Source organism: Oryctolagus cuniculus, chromosome 14 (assembly GCF_051225735.1).
Source record: "Oryctolagus cuniculus isolate XC-2025 breed Fujian yellow rabbit chromosome 14, ASM5122573v1, whole genome shotgun sequence".
Taxonomy (NCBI): domain Eukaryota; kingdom Metazoa; phylum Chordata; class Mammalia; order Lagomorpha; family Leporidae; genus Oryctolagus; species Oryctolagus cuniculus.
Genome location: NC_142880.1, coordinates 72977037 through 72989117, shown reverse-complemented (window position 1 = coordinate 72989117; position 12081 = coordinate 72977037).

The window sequence follows — 12081 nt, the reverse complement described above, 5'->3', positions numbered from 1 at the left end:
TTTTAAAAGATTTATTTATTCATTTAAAAGAGTTACACAGGGAGAGGAGAGGCAAAGAGAGAGAGAGAGAGAGGAAGAGAGGGAGTGAGAGATAGAGAGGTCTTCCATCCACTGGTTCACTCCCCAATTGGCCGCAATGGCCGGAGCTGCGCTGATCCGAAGCCAGGGGCGAAGAGCTTCTTCTGGGTCTCCCACGTGGGTGCAGGGGCCCAAGGATTTGGGCCATCTTCCACTGCTATCCCAGGCCATAGCAGAGAGCTGGATTGGAAGTGGAGCAGCCAGGACTCGAACTGGCGCTCATATGGGATGCGGGCACTGCAGGTGGCGGCTTTACCTGCTACACCACAGCCCCAGCCCTGAGAGCTGACTTTCAAAATGAAGAGATAGATGATAAATATATGACATGTAAATATATGACAAATGAGCAAATGACAGGTTTGGACATAAACAAAGTAAACGGGATGTTGTGATGTAGAGTTATCTGTGAGTGGTTTTGATATAGAGTATTGCAATATTAGCAGGTAGCAGGGGTTTACTTCGTACTGGTCAGCCCCAGGGGACTCATGTCCTTTATCCAATAGAAGAAGCCAGTTTGAGGGCAACACTCTGGACAGAGGGAACAACAAATACCGCAGGGAGCTTCAAGAGTCTCCTTGATGAGGAATTGAAACATTAAGTGAAGTCAAAAAGGTGGAAGACTAGGGAGAATGATACAGCAAGATTTCTGTTCTTTTTGATAGTGATGATAAGTCAATACATTAGTAACACTCTCCCAGGTCTAGAGTATAAAGGCCTGACTAATTTACATGCTTTACTTGGGCCAAAGTTGGTGGATGAATACCTGTGTATTTCTGTAAAACAAGCTGGCTCTAAAGATGATCAATTCACAATATTGCTGATTTAGATTCTGGCTCTTCTCAGCTGAATCAAATGTAGTAGGCTACCTGACATGTTATGATGTACATTAAAGACATGGTGCTTGCAAATGTAATGGTTCCATTTATGGGCAACTTTGCAGCACATTTGTTAATAATAATTTGTTTACTATTAATCTGTGGCCTTTTTTGAGAAATTTAATCATATTTGCTAAAATATATGCCATATACTAGCTGAATATGTTCCTTTTACAAGGGAGACTATTTCTTTTGTTAAAATCTTGTTTAGTTCTTCAATTCAAATAGTATTGCAAATACAGTCCCTATCCACAAGATGAGGGAAATATAACAGGCCTTTGAAAATCAAGTTGAATTATACTTTTCCTAATGATCATGAACATTTATCAAGGCTTATCTGTACAGGTGGTTCTTGTACAGGAAACAGAATTATACACAATCAGACTAAGGGTCACAAAGGAATAAATACAATTCTTTTTGAACTTGACAGTAATTTATTGGAACTTAACTTACTTAAATAACAAAGTGGCAGCCTAAGCCTCCAAATTCTCCCTTGTATATACTCATTTCACCAACTTGACTTATTCTGGGAATAAACTGCTTTACATTCTGGGAATAAACTGGTTCTGAGGGAAAGAGAAGTGTATTGTTAAATGATGTATTGTTAACCCTTTATTTAATAGTCGGGTGCTTCCCAAGCCTGCATTTTTCTTATCTTTTGAAGGTTGCCTGAACTCCAACAGACAAGAATTTGGAAATGGGGAGATGTTCCTCAAAGGGCACAAGCAAGCCAGGAGATCTAGTATGCTGTATTGTGACTGTACATAATAATTATCTTTTGTCTACCTGAGCTTTGCTGAGAGAGTAGATCATAAATGTTCTGACTACACACTCACACACCAAGTTAACTATGTGAAGAGATGGATATACTAATTAGTTTGATTGTGGTAATCATTTCACAATGTACAACTCATCACATTTTACACTCTAAATATGTGCAAATGTATTTCTCAACCATACCTAAATAAATCTCAAAAAGGGTCTAGTTTTAAATTAAGTTTAATATATAATTTGCTTTGCACCTAAATATAAGATCTATGATCACACACAACCAAATTTTATCTTAAAATTAAAGTACTAGTTTCTTGGGTTGTTTAAATTCTAGTAGGGTCCTTTAGTTGATATATTTTTTTTCTTTCTTTATCATGATAGGGTAAACAGGGTAGTAAAGATGTTAAGAGGGAAAAAAGTGACATTTTCTGTAGAATTTTCTTTCATATGAAAATAGAAAACTAATTCATATACATGTAATGAAATTATTCTAGCTACATTTAAAAAAGATTTCTATATTTGTTTGAAAGGCAGAGTTACAGAGAAAGAGGAAGAGACACACACACAGAATGAGAGAGAGACACACACACACACAGAGGGAGAGAGACAGAGAGAAAAAGAGAGAGAATCTTCCATCTGCCAGTTCACTCCCCAAATGACTGAAACAACCAGGATGCGGCCAGGTAGAAGCCAGGAGCAAGGAGTTTCTCCCAAGTCAGTGTGGGGGCCCAAGGACTTGAGCCGTCTTCCACTGCTTTTCCAGGCTCATTAGCATACAGCTGGATTAGAAGTGGAACAGCCAGAACTCAAACTGCAACCCATATGGGATGCTGGTGCTGCAGGGTGTGGCTTAACCTGATATGCCACAGTGCTAGCCCCTAGCTATATTTTTTAAATTGATTTTCTAATTCAACACATATGTATTGAACAAATAATTCATATGGCACCAGTACCTTGCATAGGACTTACCCATGGAACTCATTTCATTTGGTTCCAGGATTTGCCTAACAAGCTTCCTATGGAACTATTTCAGTGTCTTCATTAACTGGAATACTCCAATGGACATTCTTGTATGAATGATTTTTTAAAATTCATGCTCTTATTCATTGTGATAAATGCTCTGAAACTGTAAGGAGTTATTTTTTCAACATATGGATGTTGTATTCAACAGAGAAGAAACAGTGTCTTAGCCCCAGATAGGTGGCATGGAGGACAGGGTGGAAGTAATATCCAAATAAGAGAAAAATTAAGGGTAAATGCTTTAAACACATATCTGCATTTTTAAAAATATCTCCGCTTTTAAAAAATAGATCAAGTTGCAGGCACCTAGGATGAATGCATTACTTATTTTATATATAATTGTGTCTTCCTAATACGATGTTGAAAATGTATTATTTCTCCAATGTATGACAAATAATCTGTGAGTGACAGCTTTTTTCCAAGAAAACCTGTCTTTACAAGAACATAGCTTTATAAACTACTAACAAATTGGAATATAAAATAATTATATTTAAATGCAATAATATACTTATTTACCAAATACAGTATTTCTTCACACTAAGAAATATAGATACAGTAATATATATTCTTAGTTTCAGAGCTACATCATCAAAAATGTCCTCTGTCAAGTCAATTAGAAAAAAATGTAAACAAAGTAATTAAAACAGATAGTTTAATAACTGTGATTAGAACTATGAGAAAAAAATTTTTGCTGCCTAGCTTCTATACTGAGGTTTTAGATGCATCCATAATTTATTAGACTGAAACACAGCTTTCCAGAGCCAATTTATCAGAATTGAACAGTAGGGGACGATATTTCACTAGTTTGGGTAAAATCCATCAGCAGTCAAAAGAAATCTTACCTGGGAAGCATAGTCCAAAGCAAAGACAAACCTGATAAAAATGATTAAGTTAATCTGATATATGTTTAAGACTATTTATTTGTACATGTTTATCAAAATCATCTTTTGAAGTTTGTGGAATAAGCACTGTATTATCACTGGTATTTTCTATTTAAAAATTTTTGAAATGAAAGTACATTTGTGCTCTTTTCACTGCATCTCCCCAACTACTTCTCTATAAAGAAAAAAATTTACATTAAATGATTGGTTTAAATTAGAAATGGTTTACCCTCTGGCATTGCCAACTAAACCTAAAAGTTAAAAACATATCAGAGAAAAGGCAATAACTGTCTTGTGTCTATAGAATTTATATCTGTGCTTTCAATCCTAGTCTATATAGTAGCCCAGGGAAAAAGAACCTTATAAAATTATATATCTTCGAGATCCCAGTAAAATAGAGAGTTCTGGCCAGGAATAGTTCTAGAGTTTTTATTGGCTAGGCTGACTTTCACAAAAATTAATGGCAGAATGTAAATTCATATTTATATACAGAGGAAAAGAAAGCAGTAAGATATTCAAAAGTAGTTTGGGTATGCTTTTGAGCTTTGAAAACTAGTTCTACTTTGGCATAATCATGAAAACTGGCAACAGAAATTTTATATATAATTTTAAGTAAAGCAGCATTTTATTGGTTTCAATGACATACTTCTAGTATCAAGCATTTTAGTTATATACAACAATTAACTATAAGAATTAGTAAAAGGTTGTAATGGAAACTTTCTAATTTGCTTATCTGTGTCTTTTCCTAAGGATAGGATTTCCATTTATTATTCCAATAAATGGTATCGCAGTAATTGTGAGTATAAAACCCTAATATCATCCTCAAGTTTTCATTGATTAACTTATTGTGAATTAGCACCCAACTTTTAAAAATTATACAATGTTATTAAAAAGACAATATATATGGATGTTTTTTTTTAAAAAATGTTTATGATGACTTAATCATGAAACAAATCATGTGATCCATATAAATCCTAATTTCTTTGGTTGTCCAAGTCATAGAAAATCAAATATAGGGCCTGGCGCTGGGGTCTAGTAGGTTAAACCTCTGCCCACGGCACCAGCATCCCATATGGGTACTGCTTTGTGTTCCGGCTGCTCCTCTTCCAATCCAGCTCTGTGATTATGCCCTGGGAGAGCAGTAGAAGATGGCCCAAGTGCTTGGGCCCCTGCACCCGAGTGGGAGACCAGGAGGAAGCTCCTGGCTCCTGGCTACAGATTGGCCCAGCTCCGGCCCTTGCGGCCCTTTGGGGAGTGAACCAGCAGATGGAAGACCTTTCTCTCTGTCTGTAACTCTACTTCTCAAATAAATAAAATCTTTTTAAAAAAGAAAATGAAATCTAAATGTTACTCACTTTATAAGTTTCCCAGTGCTTTGACTTGTGTGTGTGTGTGTGTGTGTGTTTGTGTGTAAAATATTTTCTTACATATTGTGATACGGTTAAGAGAGAATTTTACTGAAACAAATCGTAATACAATGTGATGATAGTGTCCTATACAAAAGTAGGACCATAATTTGAGGGAAATTTCTCAGACTAGCCTAAACTTAGTTGGGAAATATACAAAATCTGAGAATTCATTTTTCTTTTTCAATTAGAGAAAGAGAGAGAAACTCTTCATGTACTGTTTGGACTGGAGCTGGAGCCAGGAACTGGGAAGTCAATCCAGGTTTCCCACGTGGATAGCAGGAATCCAATTCTTGAGCCATCATCTCTGCTCTCAGGGTCTGCATTGACACAAAGCTGAGTCAGGAACCAGAGCCAGGAATGGAACCCAGGTAATTCAATGTAGGATACAGGCATCTTAACTGCTAGACTGAAAATATGTCTCCTCGTAATTAATTCCATCTTTCACAATTAATGGTACTTACATATTACTTGGATAAAGAGGTGGTATGGGGACCAGCATTGCGGTGTAGTGTGTAAAGCTGCAGCCTACAACACTGGCATCCCATGTGGATGCCAGTTCATGTTCCTGCTGCTGCACTTCTGTTCCAGCTCCCTGTCAATGGCCTATGAAGAGCAAGGAAGATGGCTCAAGTGCCACCCGTGTGAGAGACCCAGATGAAGCTCCTGGCCCTTGACTCAGCCTGGCTCAGTCCTAGCCATTGCAGCTATCTGGGGAGTGAACCAGCTGATGGAAGATATCTCTTTTTCTCTCTCTCCTTTTTTCTTTGTAACTTCAAAATAAATATATAAATAGTTTATATATTAATTTATTATATACAATAATATAATAATAAATATAATAATCCATTATATTATATATTATTATAATAATTAATATAGTAATCCATTATATATATAATGGATCAGCAAGGGTAAAGGATTATTTAACAAAGAAGTGAGAGTATTTAAATTAAGCATATGGACTAAGATTAGCCTTCAAATTAGTCTAACTTCTCTTATTCCTAAGAAATATTTTAGAGTGATTTATTAAGTATAAGAATGATGTTAATATAGGCCTTGCAAGGTTAATATTTTACACACAACCCAGTGAGTTGTGTTTTAACTTTTTAAGGTGTTTTCAGCATAGTGAACACTGAGCTTCTTGGAATGACGGAGTTCATAATCTGGCTGATCACCTGTCTGTAGATGTCTGTTTGTCTATAAGGGAAATTCTCTGGTAAATGACAATGAGAAAAATAGAATTCTGTATTCTGAACTACTCAAAGGGTGTCATGGAAGTTTAAAAACACTGGGGCAGAGCTTTTAAATTGCTCTAAGTAAGAAAAGAGTAATAGAGTGAAAGCAGTGTTTTCCCTATAGGTTCAATTCTGTCCCTTTGGGACAGGTGGGAATGTCTGCAAATATTGGTTACCATAAGTTGAGGAGAAGGAGGTTGATACTGGCAACCAGTGGATAGAGACCAGGGACACTGCTAAATATGCCCACTTCTTCCTCAAATGTGTTTCCTGGCCCAACATATCAATAGTGCTAGGATCCATAAATGCTGGTATAGAAAGAAGAAGGAGAATAATCAAGCAAAAAGAGAATTATCCCAATTATCTCTGAGGTCTTGTAGAATGTGGGAGTCAGAAGTTTTGGAAGTCTTGAGAAGAATGTTTTGGAGATTTTCTCAGTGTTGTATGCTAAGTGGTGCAGTCCCTCCTGTGACTTACAAATCTTCAGTGAAAGTGAATGTGCTGCTTGTACCTGCTCACCCTCTGCAGTCCCGGGAAGGGACCAAGTTTTGTGATTATGGCTAGTCAGTCCGTGAAGGTACATGACAACAAATGCATTTTAGTAGGCATTTAGGCAGTGTATACAACTCACTGGGAATACATGTATGGTAACATTTTTATATGTGTGATGAATTGCTGATACCTCGAACTCCTGGGTGATCCTGATATCTTGATCACACCCTTCATCTCTCACAATCCAACAACTAAAGGGATGCAGTCTGATACCCAACTGAAGAATATAATTGGGCACCAACACTATGACCAATGTCCTTTGAGCTGGTTTTGTGCTCCTACCATTGGTTAAATATTCTGAATCCACTCTTTGTTTACTCATAGTAAAATCAAAAGTTGGCATCTGAAGGTTGATCTATATACTGAGGGTCAAATGGAGGGAAGTAAAAACCAGTTGAGATTTGTCTATGGACAACCCAGTAAGTAAAATTTTAAATTTATTTGTGAACATGGCAGGTTCTATGAAGAGACATTTAGTGTGTGAACACTTATTTGTCAGTATGTTATTTTTCTAAGAAAAGCTAAGAATATTTTAAATAACATGATATTTGTTTGCTTACTTTAGGATATTGAAGTGAAAATTCTTTAAGAAAACTCGCTTAGTGTTAAAATAATAAACATGTCAAGGAGTGGAAATCTCCTTAAAAGCAAAATGAAGATGAGAATGGAAATGTCAGGTTTGGACCGTACAAGCTCTCAAATCAATTATCCCAAATGCATTTTCATTACCTGAATTTGCTTGCTGTATTTATTTGCAAGAAACTTTTATTGTTGCTATAAAATTCATGGCACTGCGCTTTAGTTGGGTTTGCATTTTTCTCTACAGGGAGGTCTGTGATATTGTTGCAGTGAAACAGAGGTTCTCGATATGGAAAGGACTCATTTTTTTTTTTTTTTTGAGAATTAGATAAAACTGTAGCCTGGGTCAGAAGGTGGAATGACAGTACATGTTTACCATGATATTCTAACAGTAATTTTCCCTAAATAGCAGAAATCATTAGCTATTATAATCACCTCCAGGAATTAGTCTTCTGATTGTATTATATGGTAGCGTTAAATGGCACTTCAGTGGAATACCAAGGGATATAAAACATGGTTTTGAACAAGATCAAATTCTGTAACAGATGTTGAGTAAATAAATGTATATCTCATTTTAAATGAATTTTTTATATGATGAAGTTGATAGCATAGAAAATAGCAATGTACCAAAACCACAAGAGAGATCACATGATGTTGAATATGAATGTTTGCACTAAAAATAACTTTCTATTGTGTACTTTGATAGTAACTAAACAATTTTTTCTTCAATCCTTGTGCATATTCACGTCTACACCCAAAACACTCTAGATATCTCTAATGAAAACACTCACATATTTACCACCATGCTTATTTTATTTTATTTTTTTATTTAACAAATATAAATTTCCAAAGTACAGCTTATGGATTACTGTGGGTCCCCCCGACCATAGCTTCCCTCACACCCAAAACACATCCAACTCCCACTGCCTCTTCCATTCCATTCACATCAAGATTTCATTTTTAATTATCTTTATATACAGAAGTATATATTAAGTATATATTATACATATAGTATATATATATATATATATTAGTATATATTAAGTAAAGATTTCAACAGTTTGCACCCACACAGAAACACAAAGTGTAAAGTACTGTTTGAGTACTAGTTATAGCATTAATTAACTTTGTACAACACATTAAGGACAGAGATCCTACGTGAGGAGTTAGTGTACAATGATTCCTGTTGTTGACTTAACAATTTGACACTCTTGTTCATGGCATCAGTAATCACCCGAGGCTCTTGTCATGAGTTGCCAAGGCTATGGAAACATTTTGAGTTCGCTGACTTTGATCTTATTTAGACAAGGTCATAGTCAAAGTGGAAGTTCTCTCCTCCCTTCAGAGAAAGGTACCTCCTTCTTTGATGTCCCGTTCTTTCCACTGGGATCTCATTTGCAGAGATCTTTCATTTAGTTTTTTTGTTTGTTTGTTTGTTTGTTTGTTTTTGCCAAAGTGTCTTGGCTTTCCATGCCTAAGAACTCTCATGGGCTCTTCAGCCAGATACAAATGCCTTAAGGGTTGATTCTGAGGCCAGAGTGCTGTTTAGGACATCTGCCATTCTATGAGTCTGCTGTGTATCTCGCTTCCCATGTTGGATCGTTCTCTCCTTTTTAATTCTATCAGTTAGTATTAGCAGACACTAGTCTTGTTTATGTGATCGCTTTGACTCTTAGACCTATCAGTATGCCAATTGTTAGCTGAAATTGATCCCTTGGACTAGTGAGATGGCATTGGTACATGCCAACTTGTTGGGATTGAATTGGAATCCCCTGGCACATTTCTAACGCTACCAATTGGGGCAAGTCTGATTGAGCATGTCCCAAATTGTACATCTCCTCCCTCTCTTATTCCCACTCTTATATTTAACAGGGATCACTTTTCAGTTAAATTTAAACACCTAAGAATAATTGTGTGTTAATTAAAGAGTTCAACCAATAGTATTAAGTAGAACAAAAACAATACTTAAAGAGATAAAGTATTAAGTTTTTCATCAACAGTCAGGACAAAGACTGATCAAGTCATTGTTTCTCATAGTGTCCATTTCACTTCAACAGGTTTCCTTTTTAGTGATAGGTTAGTTGTCACCGATCAGGGAGAACATATGATATTTGTCCCTTTTGGACTGGCTTAATTCACTCAGCATGATCAATTCCTCCATTTCATTGTAAATGACTGGATTTCATTGTTTTTTACTACTGTATAGTATTCTATAGAGTACATATCCCATAATTTCTTTAACCAGTCTACTGTTGATGAGCATTTAGGTTGATTCCAGATATTAGCTATTGTGAATTGAGCTACAATAAACGTATAAGGTGTAGACAGCTTTTTTGTTTGTTACTTTAATTTCTTTTGGGTAAATTCCAAGGACTGGGATGGCTGGGTTGTATGGTAGGGTTATAGTCAGGTTTCTGTGGCATCTCCAGACTGACTTCCATAGTGCCTTAAACAGTTTGCATTCCCGCCAACAGTGGGTTAGTGTCCCTTTTTCCCCACATCCTCTCCAGCATCTATTGTTGGTAGATTTCTGTATGTGAGCCATTCTAACCGGGGTGAGGTGAAACCTCATTGTGGTTTTGATTTGCATTTCCCTGATTGCTAGTGATCCTGAACATTTTTTCATGTGTCTGTTGGCCATTTGGATTTCCTCTTTTGAAAAATGTCTGTTGCGGTCCTTGGCCCATTTCTTAAGTGGGTTGTTTGTTTTGTTGTTGTGGAGTTTCTTGATCTCATTGTAGATTCTGGTTACTAATCCTTTATCTGTTGCATAGTTTGCAAATATTTTTTTCCCATTCTGTCGGTTGCCTCTTCACTTTCCTGACTATTTATTTTGCTGTACAGAAACTTCTCAATTTGATGATATCCAATTGTTAATTTTGGCTTTGACTTCCTGTGCCTCCGGGGTTTTTTCCAAGAAGTCTTTGCCTGTGACTATATCTTACAGGGTTTCTCCAATGTTCTCTAATAATTTGATGGTGTCAGATCATAGATTCTGGTCTTTGATCCATGTTGTGTGGATTTTTGTGTAAGGTATAAGGTAGGGGTCTTGCTTCATGCTTCTGCATGGGGAAATCCAGTTTTCCCAGCACCATTTATTGAATATACTGTCTTTAATCCAGGAATTGGTTTTAGATCCTTGATAAAATATAAATTGCTGTAGATATTTGGATTGATTTATGATGTTTTTATTCTGTTCCATTGGTCTATCCATCTGTTTTTGTACCAGTACCATGCTGTTTTGATTACAACTTCCCTGTAGTATGTCCTGAAATCTGGTATTGTGATGCCTCCAGCTTTGTTTTGGTTGTACAAGATTACTTTAGCTATTAGAGGTCTCCTATGTCTCCATGTGAATTTCAGCATCATTTTTTCTAGATCTAAGAAGAATGTCTTTGGTATTATGATTGGTATCACTTGAACCTATAAGTTGCTTTTGGGAGAATGTACATTTTGATGATATTGATTCTTCCAATCCATGAGCATGGAAGATTTTTCCATTTTTTGGTATCCTCTTCTATTTATTTCTGTAAGATTTTGTAATTCTCATCATAGAGATCTTTAACATCCTTGGTTAAGTTTATTCTAAAGTATTTAATTGTTTTGTGGCTATTGTGAATGGGATTGATCTTAGAAGTTCTTTCTCAGCCGTGGCATTGCCTGTGTATACAAAGGCTGTTGATTTTTGTGCATTGATTTTATATCCTGCTACTTTGTCAAACTCTTCTATGAGTTCCAATAATCTCTTAGTAGAGTTCTTTGGGTCCCCTAAATAAAGAATCCTATCATCTGCAAAGAGGGATAGTTTGACTTCTTCCTTCCCAATTTGTATCCCTTTAATTTCTTTTTCTTGCCTAATGGCTCTGGCTAAAACTTCCAGAAGTATATTGAATAGCAGTGGTGAGAGTGGGCATCCCTTTCTGGTACCAGATCTCAGTGAAATGCTTCCAACTTTTCCCCATTCAATAGGATGTTGGCCGTGGGTTTTTCATAAATTGCTTTGATCATATTGAGGAATGTTCCTTCATACCCAATTTGCTTAGTTTTCATCATGAAAGGGTGTTGTATTTTATCGCATGCTTTCTCTGCATCTATTGAGATAATCATATGGTTTTTCTCCTGCAATTTGTTAATGTGGTGTATCACATTGATTGATTTATGCACATTGAACCATCCCTGCATACCAGGGATAAATCCCACTTGGTCTGGGTGGATGATTTTTCTGATGTGTTGTTGCATTCTATTAGCCAGAATTTTATGGAGGATTTTTGCATCTATGTTTATCAGGGATATTGGTCTGTAATTCTCTTTCAGTGCTGCATCTTTTTCAGGCTTAGAGTTTAAGGTGATGCTGGCTTCATAGAAAGAATTTGGGAGGATTCCCTCTTTTTTGATTGTTCTGAATAGTTTGAGAAGAATTGGAGTTAGTTCTTCTTTAAATGTCTGGTAGAATTCAGCAGTGAATCCATCTGGTCCTGGGCTTTTCTTTGTTGGGAGGGCCTTTATTACTGTTTCAATTTCTGTCTCAGTTATGGGGTCTGTTTAGGTTTTCGATGTCTTCCTGGTTCAATTTAGGTAGGTTGAATGTGTCCAGGAATCTATCCATTTCTGATAGATTTCCCTGTTTGCTGGCAAACAATTCTTTGTAGTAATTTCTGATGATTCTTTTTATTTCTGTGGT